Genomic DNA, 6,602 nt, shown 5'->3' with positions numbered 1-6,602 from the left:
TATTGCAATGTACAGTACACATGTTTTCAAGGCATTCGGCAGATGATATTTAAGAATTTTAATTACACGGACTTTTTTTTGGTAAATGTAATGTCCGTTGCCGCAGACCAGCTGTTAATAGTTTAATGATTCAAGAACTCCATTAAAATTCTTCACATATTCTGCCATTCCCTCAATATAAATATATAGCTCTTTGGATCAATACACCCTTCAATACAACAACTCTTTGTGTAAAATCTGCTTCTGGTTCTCGTGGCTAAATGCTCCTGCAAGTAATCTCCACCTGCATGAAAGCTTATTCGCCCTGATCCGGGAGATGTGCATGGGAATCCCCCTTTCATTCTGCTTGAGCTTGTTTGTTTCTACATCGCTCTCACCATCTCTAAAGTCCCGGATTATTCTAAATGTCTTCAATATCACTGATTTGAACCTTCATCGTCTTAGTCTTTGAGATAAGGTCTGAAGAACTCCTCGATCCAAAAGATCCCGTTTTTGAAGATCCACGCCATTTAATAAATGTACCGTAATCAGTCTGCATAAAATAGACGATCGCTTTTACAGGCGTAGAAAAAAGTGCGAGCAATATTTATTATAAGACTACAGTCATTGGATTTAATCATAGATTCAGAGTTTAAAATAAATCAGTGTTCCCATGAGAACATAAAAGAGGAGAAAAAAAACGCAGAAGTTAATGCCACGCTGAAAAACAAGAAGAAAAAACAACGATATAAAACCATGATCAAAAAAATACTATTGAGGTTTAGGCTGGAGAAGATCAAAGAGTCAAATCTGGATTGTGGTCATTAACTGTTAGCAAAAATAAAAGGAAAAGTAAATTAATTGCAGGTATGCGGAAACCCCCATGAACAGACTGAAGTGCAGAAACATTTTTAACAAAACATTGTTTATGCACTTAGAAAAGCGGTCCAAATGTATAAATTGGAGATAACCTTTAATGTTGCTTTCAAATGTTTAAAATAATGACGTTCCGTCAGTAATCCAAAATGTGTTACCAATATTGCTCTTGTACTGTAGCAACACGAGGCTGTTATACTGAACAGCTGGAAAAGGTATCTTAGCAACTGCAGCTTTCCGAACGTTACATTGATTTACCGCGTGCAATTAATTCCCCACGTGGAGAAGATTACCACCAGGTGGCACATCGGTTCCATGATGACGTTCGTCTTGTATTTTTTTTTTATGACGCCTGTGCGCTGTAGTCTCTTAACTTTAACTGTGTGTGAGACTTTGACGCATAACGCTGACGGGTTGTTGGGTTTTTTTTTTTTACATTAATTATCCGAGTAATTTTCCACCTCCTGAAAACTAAAATGAAAGTGCGGGAGCCTACCGAGGAAGTATTAACATATCAACCGGCTGTTGGGGCCAGTTCTGTTTTGAGTTTAAAATGCCTCTGCGTATGTTTGGCTGATGAATTAAAAGGCAGCAGACACAACCTCCCTTTTAATTAAGTGGAAAAGGATGCCACGGCTATGCTCAGTACTCTTAAATTCCTTTATTTGTTCAATACAGGAAAACAAGTTATTTAAACGTTATATTTACACTGTACGTCATATACAAGCTATACAATAACTATAATAAGGTTATGAGTGAGGGTTAGGTGGCTTAACTAATAGACAATAGATTTTATTTCACTTACATAATGCTACTAATACTTTTAATTCATGGGAGATGGAATCCCTAATCTAAAGTGCTACCTACAGTACATGCTAGTGTTATGTTAAACAATATGTACCCAAACTGCTGTGGTCACTCTTTAATACTAATCAAATACTGTTAAAAACTCAATATTTACTGCTGAATCAAAAAAAAATGTAAACCCCAAAAGTTAGATCTGATATGCAATCAATGTAAAAATACCTGTGCCACGATATTTACTGTATTTATTACATTAAAAATGTAAACCCCAAAAGTTAGATCTGATATGCAATCAATGTAAAAATACCTGTGCCACGATATTTACTGTATTTATGCCCACTTTCAAGTTGTCAGCTCCAGTCCCTTGCGACGTCCGCGCCACAGAAGGAGAGCTAATGATGTTTATCTCATCATTACGGCACGTTTTCCTCTGCTTGATTCTTAGAGGGCCATGGTCTTTTGTATTTCATTCTGGCTCATTGATCAATCGCTTCTTTGATCTCATGATTCAGATTGCTATCGTACGTCCAGCAATCTACTCCTGCCTCCAATCGGAACAGGTCAGGTTCTAATGAGAGTGAACTAAAACCATCTACATATTGTTAAGTAGTAGCAGTAGTTATACCGTTTCCCTACTGTTTCAAGACTGTATCCAGCAACTGTACATTGCCACGAAGTGCAGAAGTGTAACTGCTCCCTAGATAAGGTGTTGGCCCTCAATTCAGGAAATAATGGCACCTGAAGCATAGTTTATATAGAAACAGTTAGTTTGTCAAAGGAATTAATAATTCTAGAAAAACACAGTAGCAAGCTTGTACAGACGCAGACTTAAAAAATAGTAAAGAAACAATCTTTTGCTCTGTAAAGGGAAGTCATGCTGGGAGAAACATGGTGAAGTAGCACTTCAAGAGGAAGGTGCCCTTGTTAGATCACATTATATACAGTGAGAGTTTTATAGTAAAGAGGAAAACGTATGTTGAGGCAGGTTTTACTCCTAGTTCACACTTTTTGAAGAGGTTTGTGCTGTCTTTTCTTTTCCAATACTGGTTTATCATTTTTCCCAGGTGTGAGCGATAAAGACGTTTTGATGACCCATTGTAACAGAAAATAGTGCTGCAAGTAATTCAGATCTGGGGGTAAAAAATGATATGTGATTATTTGTATCTGATTACAGTAATTACCAAATCAGTGGCTTCCAAATTATGAAAAGGGGAATTAAACTTTTCCACAACATACAGTAGCTGTCCATTTGTCAATAGGGTTTCAGTTAGATTTACACAGCTAACATCTGCAACACCTTGGAATTTGCATTCATGCAGACTTTCAACACATGTGTAGTTTTTAGATGTAAGTAATATGAAGCCCAAGTAGCAATCTTTACCATTTTAATTTCACTGCCTGTGGTAAATGTCACCCTTGCAAAATATCACACCTGTGAGCACTAAGCAATTGCTTCAATTTGAGGACAATGATATACTAATGGAAATGACTGCAGGAGACAGCAAACACTGAGAATGAAGAATTGATTTTTATTAATCTATTCCAATTCAAATAGGAGACAGCACATTTGGCTGCATAACACTTTGGTCTTTTGACCTCAGCTTCAAAGAAAAAGATGACAGGAGTGTGAGTATTGCTCATGTTTTTATGGATGATGTTTTTTCCTGCCATCTATCGGGAAATTTTAATTGCAAATCAGCAAATAAGATTCTCATTCTTTGAAAATGTTAAATTAAATCATAATGCATAACATTAATACTGTCTTTTGGAAACTATTTTTGAAATATTTTGAGTTTGAATATTTAAAATTTACATTTAAAAGAATATGTGAAGTTAATTTGTTTTGTGAACCTCACATTTCAAGAATGTTGAATTTTAGATCTGTTGTTTATTCAGCTGGTGCTTTATCCGAAGCCACTTAAAATGTGGGCCTATTTACAATATTTTCAACTGAGAGGCTCAGTTAATAAATCGAAAATCTGACAAATAAATAAAAATAAGGGAAGTTGTTGTTGCACTTACTTGTTGAGGACATGTAACCTGCTGTATGTCCAGGTATTCACAGCTTCTAAAACAGCTAGGCTCTCGGTCTGGCTACTCTGAATTGTTCATTCACTAAGAAGTGGGGCTCCCCTATCTCATGAATCTGCCATTTAAGAAGTAGTTCTAAATCTCAAAACTCCCCAGCCAACCAAACCAAACAAAGCCTTCTGAACTTCATGTCCTGTTGCCATTATGAGCTTTTGTCTGTGCAGAACTTATGACCAATCTTGTAGGGTAAAGGTCTGTCACTGACATTTTTTTCATTCCTTTCACAACTTGTGTAAGTACAGTTTTTCCCGCATGGCATTTTCTGAAACGTTTTTTGCATTGAGTTAGAAGCCTAAATTGTGAACAGTGGTGATTAAATTACTCATTACTTAGTAGAGCCACTGCAGGCAAAAAAAAACAAGACTAAAATGACAGATTACTCAAAAACAATTAAAATTGAACACAGAGAAAACCGAGCAGAACAAACGGACATAAAACACAATTTGCAGAATTTGAGAATAAACACAAAGCCTTTCAATAGCTTAATCCGTTTAACTTGGCTGAAAGTTTGCTAAGCACCTTTCACCAAAATATACGATTCCAGCAGCTGTAAACAACTGATAAAAAACAAACCAATCTTTTGTTGGAATAAAATAGAAACAATTAAATCCGCATTTCACAAGGTTCCTTGGCTGCAGAAGACTTGTAAATTAATTGAGAAAAGGTGTCTTTTATAAGTAATGGCTCTTTTTAATGTAATGAGTTTTCATTTCTTATTAAATGATTTGGGAATAGGAAACTTCAATGCACAGAATAGAAGCAATAGAAGAAACTGTGAGTTATTGTTCTCAAACAGCCAAGAAATGCTTGGATTAGATCAAATAGCTCCTGGCAATACCTGTTATATTGGGCAGCACAAGGGTGCAGCTCTTAGCATTGCTGCCTGGCAGCACTGGTGGCCCTGGGTTCAATTATGGGCCTGGGGTGCTTTCTGTGTGGAGTTTGTATGTTCTCCTTGGGTTTACATGGGTCTCCTCTGGGTGCTCTGGGTTCCTCCCTCAGTACAAAGACATGCAACTGTATCTCAAGTTAATTACAATATTACTTATGGATATTAATTCTTCCAAGTCATTTCTCTATGTTGCATTATTTAGAAACACAAGTGGGATCTATTGTGTGACTCCCAATACTGTATTTGGATAGCATTGAGTAAAACACTTGTTCTAATTTATGGTTGCTAAGCCAATCCTAGTCCAATAATTGCCTCCTGCTTCTTCATGGGCAAAAACATAGACTCTAATGGTTACAGACCTCCATAAAATCTTACGTTTTGCTGTATGCCATGACTTTCTGGTCCCTCATTCCAAACATACTGTGTATCTGAACTTTTCTGGGCATCGGATTTTGACATGTTCCCCAAACCAAAAGGTATGAGTGGGCAACAATCAAGACCATTCATCGAAGCTCTTGTATTTGAATGAGATTCAATAATGCTTGGTTACCACATTTGATCCAACGGACACAGTTTTGGGATACAATTGTCACGCAGTGCACCGCACCATTCAGGGCCCAGAGAGCTTGCGGATAAAAAAAATTGCAGAAAGGAGAAAAAAAAACTTGTGTATGAATGCTAACCCTAACTCTACCTGGGGTGTCAACTGAGCATTTCCGCAATCTATATGTGTGACTCGGATTTTGACATTTTCCCCAGACCAATAGGCATGAGTGGGAAATAATCAAGACCATTGATCAAAGCTCTTGCAATTAAAAGAAATTATAAAATGCTTGTTGGCAACTTTTCATCCTACCGACTCAGTTTCAGGATACTACTACCGTGTGGTGCACTGCACCATCCAGGACCCAGAGAGTTTCTGAAAAAAAAAAATTCAGATAGGAATACAAAACCACCTGTCCTAAACCTGACTTGGGCCCCAAAACCCAGCACTGAGCTTAAAAATTGTCAAACTAGTGTATGAATGCTAACCCTAACCCTTACTTGGGGTGTCAACTGAGCATTTCCACAATCTATATCTGAGACTCCTGGGGCATCGGAAAGTGACATGTTCCTCAAACCTAAAGGTATGAGTGGGAAACAATCAAGACCGTTGATCAAAGCTCTTGCAATTAAATGAGATTCAATAATGCTTGGTGGCAACTTTTCATCCCACCTACTTAGTTTCAGGATACAACTACCGTGCTTGTGCACCGTGCCATCCAGGCCTCAGAGGGTTTCCGGGAAAAAAAATTCAGGAAGGAGAAAAAAACAGCCATTTTAAACTTGACTTGGGCTCCAAAAATCCAGCACTGAGTTTAAAAATTGTCAAAGAAGTGTGTGAATGCTAAACCTAACCCTACCTGGATAGAGCACGCAATAAAGTAGAACTGATAAATAGACGCCTCAAGATATTAAAAATCATCAGAATTTATTCAGTTTAGAATTAATAGTTTTATAGCCTATCTGGATTTGAACGGAAGCTAGTGTTGAGTTTTCAAGATCGGAGTTATATGAATTCCAGCTGGTCGAGGCGCTGTTGGATATTGGCTGTTGGAAACTTTTGTGTACTTTGTAGTCATGATAAGAAGGGCAGTACAGTAATGTAGTTCAGATGAGAGAAAAACATGCAGTTCACTGCAGTAGCTATTTATATAGTGTAGCTGAACAATTTTCCAGGGCTTGTGGAATGCCATCTCGGCGATGTTCTGGATATGTGACTCAAATGTTAAAGCAGTTTCCAAAATGACTCCCCATGTTTTTCATTCTTTCACTAAACAACATCAGTGGAGGTATTCTAATTGAATTTTGTTCAAATACAAGTTGTTTTTCCATTAGAAGTTCATTTTATGAGCTCAAGGACAGTAGCAACAGGACACAATGGAAGATTTACACCAGGATGCCTTTGGTGAATTTGATG

The sequence above is a fragment of the Lepisosteus oculatus genome, chromosome 10 (genome assembly GCF_040954835.1).
Source record: "Lepisosteus oculatus isolate fLepOcu1 chromosome 10, fLepOcu1.hap2, whole genome shotgun sequence".
Taxonomy (NCBI): Eukaryota; Metazoa; Chordata; class Actinopteri; order Semionotiformes; family Lepisosteidae; genus Lepisosteus; species Lepisosteus oculatus.
This window is presented reverse-complemented; position numbering follows the sequence as displayed.